Source organism: Oryctolagus cuniculus, chromosome 16, assembly GCF_051225735.1.
Source record: "Oryctolagus cuniculus isolate XC-2025 breed Fujian yellow rabbit chromosome 16, ASM5122573v1, whole genome shotgun sequence".
Classification (NCBI taxonomy): domain Eukaryota; kingdom Metazoa; phylum Chordata; class Mammalia; order Lagomorpha; family Leporidae; genus Oryctolagus; species Oryctolagus cuniculus.
In genome coordinates, this window is record NC_142882.1 from 81895700 (window position 1) to 81914424 (window position 18725).

Genomic DNA, 18725 nt, shown 5'->3' on the forward strand with positions numbered 1-18725 from the left:
TTTATTAATACTATGAAACAAAACGTGATTGGCTGCTGTGTAACTATGAAAGAAACCTGGACAGCAACTCTCATGTCTTCTGTAGTCTCTGCAGACACTATGAAGATGCATACTGTTTTAGAGGGCGAGAAAGGAAAAAGGCCTAGAAGTGTGTCCATGTCCTCTTAGTTTCACCCATATCTAGGACAAAGAGCTATGGGTGATCATCTGGTGCTGAGACACTGGGGCAAATTAGCCTCAATTTGTAATTTGCTAACCTAGTCTTGTTGGATCATTTAGTTACCAGCTGAGCTGAAGTTAACATCACGGTATTCATGTGGGGAACAAAAGGGTCATAAAAATGAATGATGTTGGCCAGTGCTGCGGCTCACTGGGCTAATCCTCCACCTGCGGCGCTGGCACCCCGGGTTCTAGTCCCGGTTGGGGCGCTGGTTCTGTCCTGGTTGCTCCTCTTCCAGTCCAGCTCTCTGCTGTGGCCCAGGAGGGCAGTGGAGGATGGACCAAGTGCTTGGGCCCTGCACCTGCCTGGGAGACCAGGAGGAAGCACCTGGCTCCTGCCTTCGGATCAGTGCAGTGCATGGGCTGTAGCAGCCATTTGGGGGGTGAACCAATGGAAGGAAGACATTTCTCTCTGTCTCTCTCTCTCACTATCTAACTCTGCCTGTCCAAAAAAAAAAAAAAATAAATAAATAAAATAAAATAAAAGAATGATGTCAGGGTCAGCATTATGGCGAGTGGGTTAAGCCACCGCCTGCAAAGCCGGCATCCCATGTGAGCTCTGGTTTGAGTCCCTGCTGCTTCACCTCTAATTCAGCTCCCTGCTAACGGCCTGGGAAAGCAGCAGAAGATGGCCCAAGCGCTTGGGCCCCTGCCACCCATCTTGGAGACCCTCACGGAGTTCCAGGTTCCTGGCTTTGGCCTGGCCCAATCCTGGCTGTTGTGGCCACTTACGGAGTGAACCAGCAGATGGAAGATCTCTCTGTCTCCTTCTCTCTGTAACTCTGCCTTTCAAATAAATAAATTGTCTAAAAAAAGATTTCTGTGTGATTAAAAGAAGAATAATGTCAACATCTGAAGGAAGTTTATCTATTTACGAAAAAGAATAGTAGAAACACACGAACTTTGTCAGTAACAAGGAATGCAGCAACAATAATCTAACAGCGGATCTACCCTCTGTGGCCCAACAGGAATGCAGTCAGATCACTGTGTGCTTTGTGTCTAAGAGATAAAAGGCGGAAGAAGACACAGTGCTCACACCGATGTAATTTACATTCCAGTAGGGAGAGACAGGATGTACTTATATTAAAAAGTGCAATAAAATCTTCTCATCCCCTTAAAATTAAGAGCTAGATTGTATGATCAGAGAATACTCTAGAAAGTCAGCGAAGAGATAATTTTTCACAGTGTGTTTCCTTACCCCAAGCCATCGTTTGTGTGTGTGTGTGTATGTAAGAAAACTAGTAGGGGCCGGCACTGTGGTGTAGCAGGTAAAGCCGCTGCCTGCAGTGCCAGCATCCCGTGGGCACCGGTGGGCGCCGGTTCAGGTCCTAGCTGCTCCACTTCTGATCCAGCTCTCTGCTGTGGCCTGGGAAAGCAGCAGAAGATGGCCCAAGTCCTTGGGCTCCTGAGCTTGCGTGGGAGATCTGGAAGAAGCTCCTGGCTCCTGGCTGTTGCAGCCAATTGGGGGGTGAACCAATAGATGGAGGACCTCTCTCTCTCTCTCTGCCTCTCCTTCTCTCTTTCTATAACTTTCAAATAAATAAATAAATCTTCAAAAAAAATTAGCAAAGACATTTGCAAAACAATCTCTAATTTGCACAGAATTTCTTCAAATCAATTTGATGACACTTTAGTACAAATTCACCTAGCTTAAAATTAGAAGATCCTTAAATAATGTGAATTTTTGTGTGACCTCACCTTAAGGAGTGTTTGGGCACTGGTTCTTAAATAGTAAATATATGGATAGAGCCAGGAGTTTGCTGTAGCAGTTCAGCCACCACTTTGGGACGCCCGTAGCCCATGTAGGGGTGCCTGGTTTCGAGTCCCGGCTCCGCTCCAGCTTCCAGCTTCCTGCTAATGTGCACCCTTGGAGGCAGCTGCTGCAGCCATCTGTGGACTGAACCGGTGGATGAGAGATCTCTGCCTGTCTCTGTCTCTCCCTGCCTTTCCACACACACACATACACACACGGGTAGAGTAGGGGGCTTTTCATTAAAATTATTCAACTTAAAAGAACTGTCCTGTCCTCTGAGAGCATGTCTTTCCTCCTTGTAGGGGTCAGGGTCCTTTCTCATAAAATGATGGTGACAGTCCCCGTGTGTCTGAGTTGGCCATCCCGCATGGATTCTTTCCTATGTTCTCTTTTACTCATCTGCAAGTCTGAGGACCTCTGCCCTCACAGGTGGTAGAAGCCCTCTCTCTGAAACTGTTCCTTCAGCCGCTGGACAGGTTGGGGGGGGGCACCGAGGACCCTTGCCCCCAGCCCTGACACTGGATATGTGCGCTTAATGACATCCAAGAACAGGGCCACATTCTGAGGCGAAGTGTCAAAAATCCTAGTCGGGTTTTTTACAAACATCTATTGTCATTTATTTGAAAGGCAGAGTGGCAGAGAGAGGGGGAAAGACAGAAGTATTTTCCATCTGCTGTCTCACTCCAAAACGGCTAATGACAGCTGGGGCTGGGTCAGGCCAAAGCTAGGAGTCAGGAACGCCATCGGGTCTCCCACATGGGTGGCAGGGGTCCAGGTACCTGGAGTGTCTCCTGCAGCTTTCCTAGGTGTGTTAGGAAGCTGGATCTGATGCATGGAGTAGCAGGGACTTGAACTGGCGCTCTGATACCGGATGCCAGCTGAAATGTGGCAGCTTAACCCCTCCCCTCCCCAAACTGGATCTTCTATAACTAGATGTTGACTGTTACCATCACACTTTGGATTAAAATAGCCCCTAAATTCTCTTGGAATTAAAATAGACAAAATCTAACACTTTATATCTATGACAACAAGAGAGAAAAGTGGAGTTTTGTTTTGGAGTTTTTGTTTTTTTTTGGGAATTCTTACTTATTTTTATTTGAGAGGGAGGAAGGGAAAGAGAGGAATGGGGAAGGGGAGGGGGAGAGGGAGGGACAGGGAAGGGATAGGGAGAGAATAGGTAGACAGGGTCTCCCATCCATTGCTTTACTCCCCAAATGCCTGCAAAGGCAGGGGGTGGGGCTGAAGCCAGGAACTCGCTCTAGGTCTTCCACATGGGAGGAAGACTTGAGCCATCACCGCTGCCTCCCAGGGTCTGCATCAGCAGGGAGCTAGAGTCAGGAAGAGACAGAGACAGGCAGAGATCTCTCATCCACCGGTTCAGTCCACGCTGGGATGGGATGCAGATGTCTTAACACCTGCCCCTGGAAAGCCTTCAGCCCTTTAGAAAGTCCTGCAAGCAAAACTGCAATTCTCCCTGAAGGTAGGAATGTGATTTTCCAATGCAGTCCCTGGGCTGGCAGCATCAGCAAAACCTGGAACTTGCTCCAGGTGCGAATCTGCAGGCCCCACTCAGCCTTCCTCGGTCAGAACCCTACAGGTGGAGCCAAGAAACCTGTGTTTTAACAACCCCTCGGGGCCGGCGCCGCAGCTCACTAGGCTAATCCTCCGCCTAGCGGCACCGGCACACCGGGTTCTAGTCCCGGTTGGGGCGCCGGATTCTGTCCCGGTTGCCCCTCTTCCAGGCCAGCTCTCTGCTGTGGCCAGGGAGTGCAGTGGAGGATGGCCCAAGTGCTTGGGCCCTGCACCCCATGGGAGACCAGGAGAAGTACCTGGCTCCTACCATCGGATCAGCGCCGTGCACCGGCCGTGGCGGCCATTGGAGGGTGAACCAACGGCAGAGGAAGACCTGTCTCTCTCTCACTGTCCACTCTGCCTGTCAAAAAAACAAAAACAAAACAAAACAAAAAACCCTCGAGGTGATTCCATGCAGGTCAAGCTTTGGGAACAACTGCCCTGGTGTACTGCAGTCTGGCCGGTATTTACTGCTTGTTTTTACATTAAAATCCATTTACTTCAGATTATTAAACTGTTTCCCTCAGCTGAAAATCATTCTCCAATAATTAGGAGTGAACAGTAGTTTTATTAAAATATGAGCTTATTCTTTGAAATTCAATTTATAAACTGCAGCAATTACAAATAACTTATTGATAGTTCATGCTCAGTATGAGTGTGCTGGTTCATGTTTTATAGCACCAAGCAAGGAACTATCAGGAAAGAAATAATAAAGCATTACAGCTAAAGTCGACTAAATCCAAGCTTCCAAACTCAACTAGAATTTTGATGAGGAAATTTCAAAATAACAAGTAATTTCCAAGTTATTACCTAGGTTCAATATGTATTCAATACGTACATTTAGGTGTGATTTATGGCATCTCTAGACCCTAAATCACCAAACCAAAATTGTTTATGTTTATTACATTCCACTTACTAGGACAGGAATGCAGTCTGGTTCATAATTACGAAGAGATTCAATAAAAAGCCTTTCTGATTAAATCTAGGTTAGTCCAGAATTTCACTTAACTTGTTTCCCCCAAGGATTTCAGTTAATAAAATGTTAGGATCCTCTTCAATAAATTAAAACAACCACACCTCAATGCCGCCTCACTCATGGTTCTTCTATTTTGGGGGCAGAGACTGGTGTGTCCGTCCGCCCCTCTACAAGTGCAGCCTGCTGTCTCAAGCAGAACTGTGTGCCCTGCGCATCCCTGGCCTTCCTCAACGTGGCAAATTAACATGACCAGAAAGTATGTCCAAAATGAAGCAGGGCACAGCACGTCCTAGCAGGGCTCAGGTAACTTCCCCCTCAGATAACCTTGCTGCAGATGGAACTATGTTTACTGGCCAGCAAACTCAAGTTCTCTGTGTTGCACCCATTTCTCTGTAAAGAGTGCTACGTAAGGCCTGGCACTCTGGCCTCAATGCAAGTCCACTTCCCTATCCCATCGCCTTACCAATTAATAGGTTACATGTGCCTGAGGCACCAGGGCTCACAGAGTGCTGTCAGCTGTAAGGATCTCTGGTGACTGACAGTCTAGGAATCAGTCCATCACCAAAGGTCATAATGATATTAATCATCCAACCATCCATCCATCCACCATTCACCTAGCCAACATCTCACTGAGCTCTATCCACCAGGCATTCAGCTAGTGCTGATACACCAATTACATAAAACAAGCCTTGGCTTCCTGGTTATCTAATCAATACGATGAAATTATGAACATTAAAGTGTACATAGCAACTTAAAAAACTTTAATGAGGTATGATTTACACATAAAATTTACCTATTTTAGCTATAAAAACTAATGACTTGCAGCAAATTTACCAAGTTATACAACCATCACCACATTTTACTTTTAGAATACTGTCATTCATAGTAACTGTTACTGCTCATAATTTAAAAAAAAATGGCCAAGGATAAATTCTCCTTTTCTTACAAAATGATTCTACTTCCTTCCAGCCAGTGACCTGAGTTTGAGGGATTTGGCTTCAGCCAAGGGTAGCAACAGAGAGTCCTTGTGTTTCAGCAGGTGGGGAGGCAAAGCTGCAATCACAGAGCTGCCCCCCCACCCCCAAGTCACAGACGGCGATTAAAGCAATGATTCTCTCTCTCTCTCTCTCTCTCTCTCTCTCTCTCTTTTTTTTTTTTTTTGACAGGCAGAGTGGACAGTGAGAGAGAGAGATAGAGAGAAAGGTCTTCCTTTGCCGTTGGTTCACCCTCCAATGGCCGCACCGCGCTGATCCGAAGGCAGGAGCCAGGTGCTTCTCCTGGTCTCCCATGCAGGTGCAGGGCCCAAGCACTTGGGCCATCCTCCACTGCCCTCCCTGGCCACAGCAGAGAGCTGGCCTGGAAGAGGGGCAACCGGGACAGAATCCGGCGCCCCAACCGGGACTAGAACCCGGTGGCCGGCGCCGCAAGGCGGAGGATTAGCCTAGTGAGCCGTGGCGCCGGCCCAGCAATGATTCTCAACCTCAAGTGCACACTGAAAAGCCCTGGGAGCTCCAGTACAGTGATCCCTGCTCACTGCTCCTCCACCCTGGTTTCTATTTATTTACCATAGGGTTCAGCCAGGACATTAGGATTTTTTTTTTAACAATCTTCACTTGTTTTGATTGGCATTCATGATTGAAAACAACTCTCAAAAGACCCAGGATCCAATTTAATATTATTTTGATATTTGGAGATAGCAGATGTGGTTTTCTGACTCCTGTGTGCATTTTACATCATGTTTTGCAATAATGAAAAATGACACTTGCAAGAGTGAAATCGTTGCCCTTGAGTACAAGAAGCTGTAGACCATGTGTGCAGTCCACTTCCCTCTCCCACTCAGACAGGAACTGAATCAGAAGGTCCACTCCCGGTTTGTAATTTCCTTACTTCCCTAGTGGGAAGGACAATGTCATTCCTTCACATGTGTCATCCCACCACACAGCACATTTTGTTCCTGCTGTTTTACGACACTCAGAATTCAAGATGTGCCGATGATAACTCTCTTCCTTCTGTCCTATCAGGGCCTGCTCTCCCCAGTTCCAGGCATGATGGCCCTGCTGACCTAGCAGATCAGAGTCGGCAGGTGAACTGTCTCACTCTAGAACAGCACTTGTCAAGGTCAATGCAAGCAGCATCACCCGAGGGTCGTGCTAAAATGCACATTCAGAGCCTGAGCTGGAAGGCAGAGGATTCTGTACTTCTACCAACTCCCACCTGATGCCTGCAGAACTGGTTCATGGGCCACACTTTGACTAACAAAGTTCTGCCGTCTCTCTACCTTTTCATTGGATGGTTTTCACAGGTAATCCACATTATGTAATGATAAAATCATGTCATTTTTAGAAAGCTTTGGTTTGGGGATTTCAAGGTAAAGCGACAGGTATAGCCTCCTGAAGTCACCTTGATTCTCTTTCTCCAAGTCTCAGTTTTCTTTCTTGAATGAGAAATAAAAAGATGGCATTTAACTCCTGTGGGCCTTTCCAACACAAGGATTCTGGTTTCTAAGTCTTGAAGCTACTTAGTAGTGGTGTGTCACCACTCTACATTTAACACTTCAACCTTTAACAGCCCCATCTAAAAACAATTTAAGTAGCTCACGACTCCCTGAAATTTCAAGGACCCTCTTCTCTTGGATAAACTTTCGACTTACTCTAAGTATCCAATGCATGGGAGTGCGTTATCAAGGTGAAAAAAGCCTCAATTATGCTCAGCTACACAGCCTCCTAAGGCTCTCAAGGTTAGACGGACTTCCTGGACATTCCTCCAGCTGAACAGCAGCTGTGGTGCTAGATTATATTAGAAACAGATTCTTATTTGTTTCACTCATAAACATCTAGGGCATTAATCATTAGATGAGGTATCTCGGTAATTGCTTCTTGGCCTTTTGGCTGAGATCAAGTGAAGGACTCAGAGCTGTCCTCAGACTTCTCGATGACACAACCGACCTGCTGACGTGTACAGGTTATCCAGAAAATGAAATCCCCCAGGGACGTGAGCCGAGGGGACTGTACTCTTGAATTAGCAAGCCCACATCCGAACCTTCTTCTCCTTCTCTCCTGCAAACACCCAGCTCCTTTGAGGCTCACGGCACCTCACGACACCTCTCACTGCCCTCACTGCTCTCACCCACTTATGTCTAGCTGATTCCTGGAGCCCCCAGCCCCCAGTACACACATGATCATCCTTTCTGCCCCAGTAGCTGTCTGCTTTCCCCAGAATTTCATCATTTCCGGGGAAGAACCATTCAACTTCACGGCCTCTTGTTTCCTTGACTCATTCATCAAAGGCGCTGAATCTTTGCCTACACCCCGCCTCACTCACTCACTCACTGCCTATTATCTCCAAGCATTATCCCCTAGCCTCCTAATAATCTTAGTGTGAACACTCAGATAGAGAATTCTAGACAGAAGAAATCCGACCTGTTGACATCTCGTCCCATTACTTTTTCACTCTGCGTTCACCTGCTTCTGGTTTCTCTATACTCAGTCTAGGTTTCATAGTGGGTGTGCAGCCAGTGCCCTGGACAGATCTCCACTCTGTTACTCTCCCTGATATTCACCTGGCAAAAGCCTAGTTCTGGAAGAGGCCAGCCAGCCATTGTCCCTGTCTCTGTACCCAGGTAGGTGAAGGCTGCTGAAGACAAGTCAAACTTCTGAGCTCATTAGTTTTACCCTAAACCCACACTCGTCAACTTCACCTATCAAGGGCCATCTCTCTGCTTCTGCCCTGGAAGCCAGGCCTTCTCTCCCTGCAGGGGGCTCTGGTCATGCCCCCTCTCAGTGAGAGCTCTAACATAAGAGGTCCAAACCTGCACTCTTTTTCCACCCAGCCCTATTTCCACTCACCACAATTTCCTCATCTCAGGCACTCAAGTCAGAGTCTGGGAGCCGGTCTCACGCCCTTGCTTCCCCCACCCTTGACATAAAATCCCACAGCAACTCCTGTCCTCTACATTTCTTAACTCCCTCTTCCCTGACACCTGCCTGGTCCGGTGTCTCACCTAACAAACACCTCCTAACAGGGTGGCCTACCTTCTCCTTCACCCTTTTCAAAGCCATTCTCCACCCAGCATCTAAGCCAGTCCTCAAGCAGACACTGTCACCAAAGGGCTCTCTCTTCCTCCTTGTGCTCAGACCCAGAGCCACCTTCCTGACCTGGTGTGAAAGGCCCTCACCGGGCCGGCCTCTCTCACCTCTGCATGTTCTCACTCTGCTGTCCAGCCACTGCCTCCCTTTCTAGAAGCAGAAAAGACCCATCCGCTTCCTGCCTTGGGAACTTTGCGTATGGTAGTCTCTCTCTGCAGTAGATTTACCCCAGTTGTTTTTTCCTTCTCTTGTCACTCCTTGTTAAATTTCCTGGATACTTATTTTATGGGACTGTTTCCTATCTCTCCCATCAGACCACAAGCTCCCTGAGAGCAGAGCCATGTCCGTCACCGCCTCTGCACTGTGTGGTACACAGTGACTAAGCATGCAACAAACATCCACTCTTACTCTTACTGAATGCATACAAGAAATGTCAGGACCGAAAGAGATGCAGTAGGCCTCTAGATCAGACCTCTCTTTGCTATCAAGACAGGCGGACCCAAAGGGAGTCAGTGATAGGTCAATGCCATGGTTGTTGCCTGTGCAAAGAATAAATGCAGCTCCTCACGTCCTGTGAATTTCACTGCATCCAGGGCCTAGTCTTTCAAAGTTTTGGTGTGTCCTCTTTCTCTTCTATATTATCTGTGATCCTTTACAAATTTGCCTTCATCTGTGCTGTTTGTCCTTCAGAAATAAAAAACAGTGGTGCTCATTCACCGTAAGGGCATTTTCCATGGCACCAGAATGGTGAGAAGTGATCTGGATAAAGCTTTTTCATCTCCTTGCACAATTAGCTCCATCTATCATTATTGATAAACGGAGCAGCTAGGAGCAGAACCTGCAGCCACCCCTAAGCAGAATACGCAATTGCTCTTACTTTCTAAAAATCCAGGAGGGGTGTTTTCCTTCTTTAAATGGCCTCTATGCTTAGAAGCAGCAGAGGGAGAGATGGAGGAGGAGAAAACACGCAGGTTAGAGAAAGAAAGGAACTGATCAGTGAAATGAAGAGACGATAAGGGGTTGGAGAGGCAGGGAGGTGGCGGGTGCGCAGCAGGGGCTGCACACAGGATCCGACCCTAATTTAAGTCAGGAGCCTGGGGAGGGGGCAGGCGCCTGGACCCCACTTCTCCCAAGGTGATGCGCAAGCCTTCACCTTGGCCCCGAATAAGTTCTCCTACCTACAAAACTATGCGCCACGGCGTGGGGGAGAGACAAGAGATGGCAATTCCTAAAGGAAATCCTCGCAGATCGCTCTCCGCTCTATTTTTATAAGAGCAACATTTTTTTTTTTTAGGGCAGAATTTTCAACAAGTTTTGGCTGAAGCTGAACGCAGAGCGCAACGACAATCGAGAACAGTCCACGAAGATGCCGATGACTTCCTGACACAAAATGGCCTAGACGCGCCACGCCGACATCCCCCGGGTGATCCACGAGGTGACCCCGGCCCGTCCTCAGGGAGGCAGGGGGACGCGCCTGCCCGCTCCCTCCCGGGCACGTCCTACCTGGGACGGCTGCTCCCGGCTTCCTTTCTCCTGGGCCCACCCTCAGGACTTCCAGGCAGCTCGAGGAAGACCCAGAGGACTGGGGAGTGGACTGCGTGCCACGGCCACCCCACCGCACCGTCCCCACCGCCCCCGGCAGGGCGCCCGGGCGGCCAGGGGGCAGCGGCTGCGCGGGGCTGACGGCCGCACCGGGCGCGGGATCCCGCGGGGGCCCCTGGGGCTGGACCCGCAACTCCGCGCCACCGCCTCCCGCGCTCTCCCCAGACCCGCTCACCTCCGCGCCCTCTGCGCCGTGCAGAGGCGAGCTCTGCGGCTCCTCGGGCGCGGCGCCCACTCCCTCACGGACGCGCCGGGGCTCCGGGGCCTGCACCTCGGACTGGCGGCTGCAGGCGGCTACCGCGGCGGTCTGGCTCGGGCGGCTTCCCAGCCTCCGCAGCTGGTTCGCGCGGGGCGAGCTGGAGAGCTGGCGGGCGGGCGGGCGGGAGGCCGGCGCGCCGAGGCCCGCCGCGCCGTGACGCGCCGCTAGGGGCTGCACACCGGCAGGGCGCGGGGAGGCCGGGCGCCGGCGGGGCTCGGGGCGCGCGGGCGAATCGGGGCGCTCGTGGCGCGTGCGGGCGCTGGGGAGGAAGAGTTCGAGGGCCGCGCGGCTCCGCAGTTTTGCGCGCCCTGCAAGTGGGAGCCGCGGCCACACACCAATGCTTTGGGAATACGTGGTCGCCTTTCCGCTCTAGACTAGCGGGTTATGGCGCCCCCTTCTCCATTGCCCACCTCCCCACCCACGGATCCCGACAAGCCTGCCAGAAAACTGCGCCTTTTCCCTGCCTGTGCTTTCCTGTCATCTTGACCCAGCTCCAAGCACCTTGAGGCTGGAGTGTGTCCTTGGAATGCACTGCGCAGACAAGTCCTCTGACGCGCCACGCTGTAACGCTCGCCTGGCTAGCAGGATCCCGCAGCCCGCGGGTTGGCGGCTTCAGCCTCTGCCTCTGACCTTGGCGGCGCGGCCAAGCGGGTCAGGCCGCAGCCCGGAGCCGCGGGTCCATGGCCTTGTGTGTCCAGTGGGTGTCAGCTTAGAAGTTCAGGTCTTTGATTTTCCAAGATCTTTGATTTTTAGTGCACCCGAAATTCTCATTTTTTAGGTAATTTTTTTCCCCATGACTGAGTAGACTCCCATTTCATCAGAGAAAGTTTAGAAGTTCTCCCTCCCGGTGGCTTATTAACCAGGCTCAAAACAAAAAACAAACAAAAAAACCTGAGAAGGGGGTCCTGGTTGGGTCACTGGGGCAGTGCACTTTCCCCTTGTAGCCCATGTGCCCACGAACCTTTGCAAAGGCTGCCGGGCCGTTACATCCTCCGACTGGAAGCAGGCCAGGTCGTCCAGGCTCAGTACTGCCTGGGCTCGGCGTGAGCATAAACCAAACGTTTAGTGATGTGTGTTGACCCCTGGTAAAATTAGTTCACTTCAGCCACTCTCATAATGAAATGCACAGGTTTTTCTTGAGCATTTTGAAGAACTGGTGTAGAAAACTGACAAATCTTAGCAGTAAATGAAAAATGAAAAGTTTTTTCCCCCACTTTTTAAAAGGAATAGCATTGTATAACTTCCATGAAAGGTTATGAAAAGATACATCATTTTTGTCTACCCTAACACCAGAAATTATTGTATAAAGCACATGAGTAAACCATTTATTTGAAACAGTTTGGAAAGCTGTCTTAACATGGACTTTGATGATCCAAAAAATACATAAATAAACACAATACGAAGAAGAGAAACAATGAATCACCCATTTCCAGTTTCCAGAAGGAATATGTACTTTCCATACTTGAACTTTTAAAATAAGCAAATGTCCTTGACAGACAGCCCAGTGTTGCCAAACGTTGGCCAAGATTCGCTGGTGTTGATATACGATGCCGTTTGGTTCATTCCTGAACAGTGATTTCCACCATTGTTTTTTCAGTTGGAGTTTCAGAGTATAAAAATGATTTCGCCCAGCTTTTCCAGGTCACGAAGTACTCTCTGAGAAATCTCTTCAGCTCCCTGAAGTAGTAATTGATTCTGCCATGCGCAGCAATAATTTATTAAATGGATCTCTGGTGGCCTAGTGCTGCTAACACAATTTTTTCTTAGAAGTTACTGAATAACTTCAGAGTGGTAGTTCCCAAAGTGTGTAACTTTAAGCCCTTGTGCACCCATAGGTTCCTCTGGCAACTCATTTACTACAGAAAAATTTACTGAGTCCGTGTTATGCGCAGTGGCTGGAGCTCCAGGAACACTGCTGGAGGCAGAGGCAAAAGTAAGCTGCTTGGAAAGAATTTGCAAGAATTCCTCGAAGATACTCAGTAGAGGAGTGTGAGGAAGATGTACACAAACTCCCTTACACTGGGCCAATAAATGTCAGTTATGATAGGAAGGTAGATTTTGAGATAAATAGTAAGAACAATCTCTTCATTTTAGAGATTCATGATCGTATTCATGGGTTAAAGGCTTTGATAAATGAAGCAAATTTCTGTTTATTTACTTGAGAGGCAGAGGGTATGCTCCCGTTTGCTGAGTCCCTCCCCAAACGCCCGCAGGCTGAAGCTGGGAGCCCAGAACACCATCACATCTTCCATGTGGGTGACAGGGACCCAGGTTCTTGAGCCGTCCGTCCGCACTGCCTCCCAGAGTGCACGTTAGCAGGAAGCTGGAACAGGAAGCGGAGCCCCGACTTGAACCCAGGCACTCCTAAGTGGATGGAGGCCTCCAAAGTGGCATCTTACCAGCTAAGCCAAACACCAGGCCCTATGAAAGCATATGAACTTACATCTGTACAAAACAGATATTTTATCACTATTGTTGTAACAATGGCGATTTCCCTATGTTCACAATTCTTAATGACTGTGTAGTCCATAATATTGATATAGCATAGCTTTCTTAACCCTAAGCTGTAGGAAAATAATTTTCTAACCCACTTACTATAAGCAACATTACTTTAATCTTATTGAACAAAGTACTTCTTGAGGTAGTAAGTGGAAGGAGTATTTCTTTGGGATATATTCTGAAACATGGGGTTATTGAGTTAAAAGAAATTATAGCTTCTTCTTATATATTCACATATTTCTTTGTGTAACAACCAAAAACCTATGAAAAATGCAGAAGTGTTTTTGTCTTTTAACTTCCTCTCATTGGCACTGCATTTTTAAATTATTTTTAGTTACTTAAGTAGAGTGAGGAAGATTTAAGATGTGTGGAATTTACCCACAGGAAAAAAAGAATTTGGGTCACTTTGGTTATTAATCCAGTAGAGGCCTTAAAGCTATTTCCTTCCCAATGGGTCTCTCAATTCTTTTAAGCTAATTTTGTGGTAATCAAAAAAACTATCTTATGCTTAGAAAAATCAGTGTATAAGCATTGTTTTGCTGGGATAGGTCAGCAAAGTTGATTCAAGAACATCGTTGGAAAGAGGAGCCAAACTTTGACTAGAGCCTAAGGATGGCCATTGTTGGGCACTCCTGTAGGAAGGAGAAACTTTCCAAGCTTTCTAGAGGAATGGGATGCAGGTGTCCCAAGCAGACCCTTAACTGCTGCACCAGATGCCCACACTTGCCATTTATTTATTTATTTATTTATTTATTTATTTATTTTTGACAGGCAGAGTGGACAGTGAGAGAGAGAGACAGAGAGAAAGGTCTTCCTTTGCCGTTGGTTCACCCTCCAATGGCCGCCGCGCTGATCCGATGGCAGGAGCCAGGAGCCAGGTGCTTCTCCTGGTCTCCCATGCGGGTACAGGGCCCAAGCACTTGGGCCATCCTCCACTGCACTCCCGGGCCACAGCAGAGAGCTGGCCTGGAAGAGGGGCAACCGGGACAGAATCCGGCGCCCCGACCGGGACTAGAACCCGGTGTGCCGGTTCTGCAAGGTGGAGGATTAGCCTAGTGAGCCGCGGCGCCGGTTTAAGACTTTTAAAGTACAGGTATGAAAACTTTTTCAGACGAATATTTCCTTTGTTTTTTATTTTTGAAAATTACAAAGCTGTTGTTTCATGGTTTCATACCATTTCATCATCTTTTTGAAACCTGGTTTAAGACTGTAGGTTCCAGGAATAATTGAGTAGTCTCCAACATCACAAATCCTGTTGTCAGTATCTGAAACCAGCCTGAAGAAACAAACGGAACTGTTGTTTCTACAAACAAATGTTTGACCTTCATGACTGTAAAGGGATAAGACAAGATTAGTAATGGAAGAGATAATGAAACAGGAATCTATTTTAATCTGTTTTGTTATCTTTTAAATTATATTTGACCTAGTTCATTTATTTAAAAATACATTTCAATACAATTAAAATGTTTTTTAAAATGTTGGAATTTTATGATTCTAAATCCAACTATATCTGAAAAGAGACTGCTGTCTACTTCCAGACAAATGTTACAAGGACTGATTACAGTGTTTATAAATGAAAAAATGATTTGTCATGCTCAGTTTCATACACTAAGCTATTTAGATTGGAATACACAACTTAGGGTGCCAGCATTGTGGCCCAGTGAAAAAACTGCTGCCTGCAGTGCGGGCATCCTACATGGGCACCAGTTCCTGTCCTGGCTGCTCCACTTCTAATCCAGCTCTCTGCTAGTGGCCTGGAAAAAGCTGAGAAAGACAGCCCGAGTGTTTTGGCCCCTGCCACCAATGTGGGAGGCTTGGATGAAGCTCCTGGCTCCTGGCTTTGGCCTGGCCCAGCACTGGCTTTTGTAGTCATCCAGCAGATGGAAGATCTCTCTGTCTCTGTGTTACTCCCTCTCTTTTTGTAACTCTGACTTTCAAAATAAATAAGTAAATTTTTTTTAAAGAAATGCACTACCTAGGTTGAAATATAAAATTTAGAAGCCATGTGATAAAAATTAGAAAAAACAGAAATGAAAATTTGGTATGTTTCTGGTGGGAAAGGAATATTTAAGGTTGTATTCATGGAAACAATCTCAAAGATAAACTTTTTTTTAACGATTTTTATTTATTTATTTGAAATTTGACAGGTAGAGTTACACACAGTGAGAGAGAGACAGAGAGAAAGGTCTTCCTTCTGTTGGTTCACTCCCCAAATTGCCGTTACGGCTGGCGCTGCGACAATCTGAAGCCAGGAGCCAGGTGCCTCCCCGCCGGTCTCCCATGCGGGTGCAGGGCCCAAGGACTTGGGCCATCCTCCACTGCCTTCCTGGGCCACGACAGAGAGCTGGACTGGAAGAGGAGCAACCGGGACTAGAACCCAGTGCCCATATGGGATATGGGATGTCAGCACCGCAGGCGGAGGATTAACCAAGTGAGCCACAAAGATAAACATTTTTAATTTTTACTTAATAATATGTAGAATTCTGCATAATTTTTTTAAAAACATAGGGAAAGTATTTGCTGTGAATTTGACAGTCTTATATATTCTTTTTTTTTTTTTTTTTTTTTTTTTGGACAGGCAGAGTGGATAGTGAGAGAGAGAGAGACAGAGAGAAAGGTCTTCCTTTTTCTGTTGGTTCACCCTCCAATGGCCACCACCGCAGGCACACTGCGGCCGGCAGTGTCTTATATATTCAAAACAGCTCACACAAACAGAAAAGAAGCTCCAATAAATGGGCAAAAGAATTGAATGAACATTTCAATAAAAAAGAAGAATGTATTTAGTAAACAGACAATGGGACAAATGCTAACTACAGACATTTAATTTTTTCCTGTTTATTGATTTTAATAATAATCATCATAATAAATCACCGAAGGTTTTGCATTTACAAGACTTCCTTAAAATTTTTTATCTCAGTCAAGGAGGCAAGTAAGAGACCACCGACTTAAAGGTACTAGAAGTATTTTTCTTGAGTTTGCTTTTATTATACAATTATACAGTAAGGTATTCTTCAGACTTTCGAACATTCAAAGGGTATCCCAGGGCTTATTGTCTTATTTCCTGGATTGGTTTACAGCAGTAAATTTATCCTTTTAAAGAAGATCATTACTGTTTTGAAGCCATCTTTTCCAGGTTTTTTCATTGAATTAAGAGGATCCATTTTATTTTTTAGATTTATGTATGTATTATTATTTGAAAGGCACACACACACAGAGGAGAGAGAGACACACGTGCATGGACCGATCAACTGAGAGATCTTCCAGAACAGGCGGCCCGCCCAGGTGACCTCCCATCGATCTACTGGCCCACTCCTCAGCACCTGTGATAGCCAGGGTTGGGCCACGCTGACGATAGGAGACTTGAACTCAGGCCGTGTCTGCCCTGTAAGTGGTAGGGATCCAACTGTCATGGGCTCCAGATCCCCGAATTATGGTGTGGGAATTGAGAGTCCCAGTGGGGCTTAGAGAGACCCCCAGCTGGACTTAGTCCAGGTTCTTGTGTTCCTGTGTATAAGACTGCAACTGGAGACATAAAGAGAGGAGAGCAGAAAGCAGGGTTTATTGAAAGGCCAAGGGGGTAATAAACACTCAGATGTGAGTATGGGCAGCCTTACGAAGGAGAAATGCCCCCACCCAGGCTGTGATCATCCTTTTTTTTAGTCTAAGAGATGGTGTTTGGAGCAGGGCCTGATTGAATGTCCAAAGGAGAAAGGATTGGGGGTGGGGCTGCGGCACACAGGGTGGTCCCCAGGAAAGTGAACCTTAGCTGCGTGATGAGAGTCTTCAATCAGCGTGGAAGGTGATGGGATTTGGGTGTGCATTGCAGCTGGGTGTTGGTGGCCTGGTCTTCAGCTTCTTGCCAGTCCCTCTATACCTCCTACCCATCTCACAGCCACTGGAGCCATCATCTCGTGTCTTACCAGTGCACCTGAGCAGGAAGCTGGAATCAGGAAGCTGGAATCAGGAGCAGAATCCGGACTCAAACCCAGGCACTCTGAAACGAGGTGTGGGTATCCTGCTTGGTGTCTTAACTGCCGTATCAAACACCTGCCCTTCATGTTTTATTTTAACACAGTAACTAATAATTTTAACTTTGTGGAAGACAGATAATAAGCAATCTATATTACAAAATAAAAATATGGAGCATGTTTAATGTTGATAAACTCTATTGGAAAAATAAAGAATGTGGAATAGGAAGTGTGGCCAGGGAAGGCTTCCAAGGTGGCATTTCAGTGGAAATGAGAGATGAGCCAGAGAGCCATGTAGACAGCTAGGAAAAAGCATCCAAGTTGGAGTGAAATCAAACAGAAAGGCGCTGTGTCCAGAGAGTAGACCAGCTTGTCTGGAGCAGAGTGAATGAGACCAAGCCATGGCAGGTGAGGTCAGAAAGCTTATGAAGAGGGTGGAACATGGGGATGCAGGTAGGCCCAACTGTTTAGGGCCCAAGGCTAATGTAAAAAATTTAGTTTTTGTGCAAACGAGATGAGAAATCTTGGAAGATTTTAAGTAGGTGTGACAGAATCTGATTTACATTTTAACACACTAATTGTGGCTACAGTATTGAAAAGAGACCAAAGAGAGACAGAGATGGAAATTGAAGAACTAGCTAAAGGGCTATGATAATAATCCAGGTGACAGGTGGTGGTGGAACAGAGGCAGATGGTGGGCGTGGAGTTAGGGAAAACGCTCTTCATATATTCTCAGTGGGGAGTACATAGAACTCAATGGTGGGTTGGATACAGGGTCTGAAAAAAGATTGTCACCTGGGCGGGCCGCCTGTTCTGGAAGATCTCTCAGTTGATCGGTCCATGCACGTGTGTCTCTCTCTCCTCTGTGTGTGTGTGCCTTTCAAATAATAATACATACATAAATCTAAAAAATAAAATGGATCCTCTTAATTCAATGAAAAAACCTGGAAAAGATGGCTTCAAAACAGTAATGATCTTCTTTAAAAGGATAAATTTACTGCTGTAAACCAATCCAGGAAATAAGACAATAAGCCCTGGGATACCCTTTGAATGCTTTAGGCCTGATCAATTTGGAGCACTGAGTTGGCATGCAGAAGGAAGGGGGAGACTGTCAAAACCAGATTAGGATCAGCTCGGTTTTGAGACAGTTAGGTTAGCGATGACAAGTGGAGGCTTCGATTCCTAAGCCTGGGTTTCAGAAGTGTGGTGTATACAGATACTTTGTGGCTAATGGCATGTAAAATGTTTAAACCATGAAGTCACCAATGGAGCATCCCAACACCTGATGGTGATGGAGGTAAGGAGTAAAGGACTCTCGGAAGGTGCCACTAGTGATGTAGGAGAAAAATAACAGGTATCCTGGAAGCCAAGTGAAGAGTGTTTCATGAAAAGACATAATCCTCTGTGTCAAAGGTTTTTAAGTCATCAAGTAGGATGAGAAATGAGATTTAAAATGTGAATGTCGGTAACTCACCTGGTGGGAACTGGCTCAGAGAATGGAAGAACAGAGTAGACCACTCTTCTGCATAAGTTTTGCTGTAAAATGACGAAGAGAAATGTTGCAGTGACTGAAGGAAAAGATAAGGTCCAGAGAAGGGAATACTTTAAGATGGGAAAGATCCAGTAGAGAGCAAAGGATTCGTGGTCCGGAAGAGAGGGCAGCCTCGTTGGAGAAAGGCCACAGGATGGGCAAGAAGGGATGGGAATTCGTGCAAAGGAGATGAGGTTGCTCTTTGCTGGGAAACTTAACAGTGTACCCTCACCAGCAGAAAAAGCACTCTAAGCGGGTCCT

At 47.0% G+C, this 18725-nt stretch overlaps 1 protein-coding gene across 3 annotated transcripts in view; it reads right to left on the reverse strand.

Moving 5' to 3' along the window:
* Positions 1 to 10522, reverse strand: part of STEAP2 (STEAP2 metalloreductase) — a 29696-nt gene extending 19174 nt beyond the window's left edge. For 2 of the 3 annotated variants that reach the window (XM_089315033.1, XM_051852759.3), the window contains exon 1: positions 10383 to 10522. The gene's annotated coding sequence lies outside the window, so the exon portion shown is untranslated. Of the gene's footprint in view, positions 1 to 10108; positions 10246 to 10382 lie in introns of those variants that run through there. The other variant, XM_051852760.3, reaches the window with a different exon arrangement.
* Positions 10523 to 18725: the final 8203 nt, after the last annotated feature.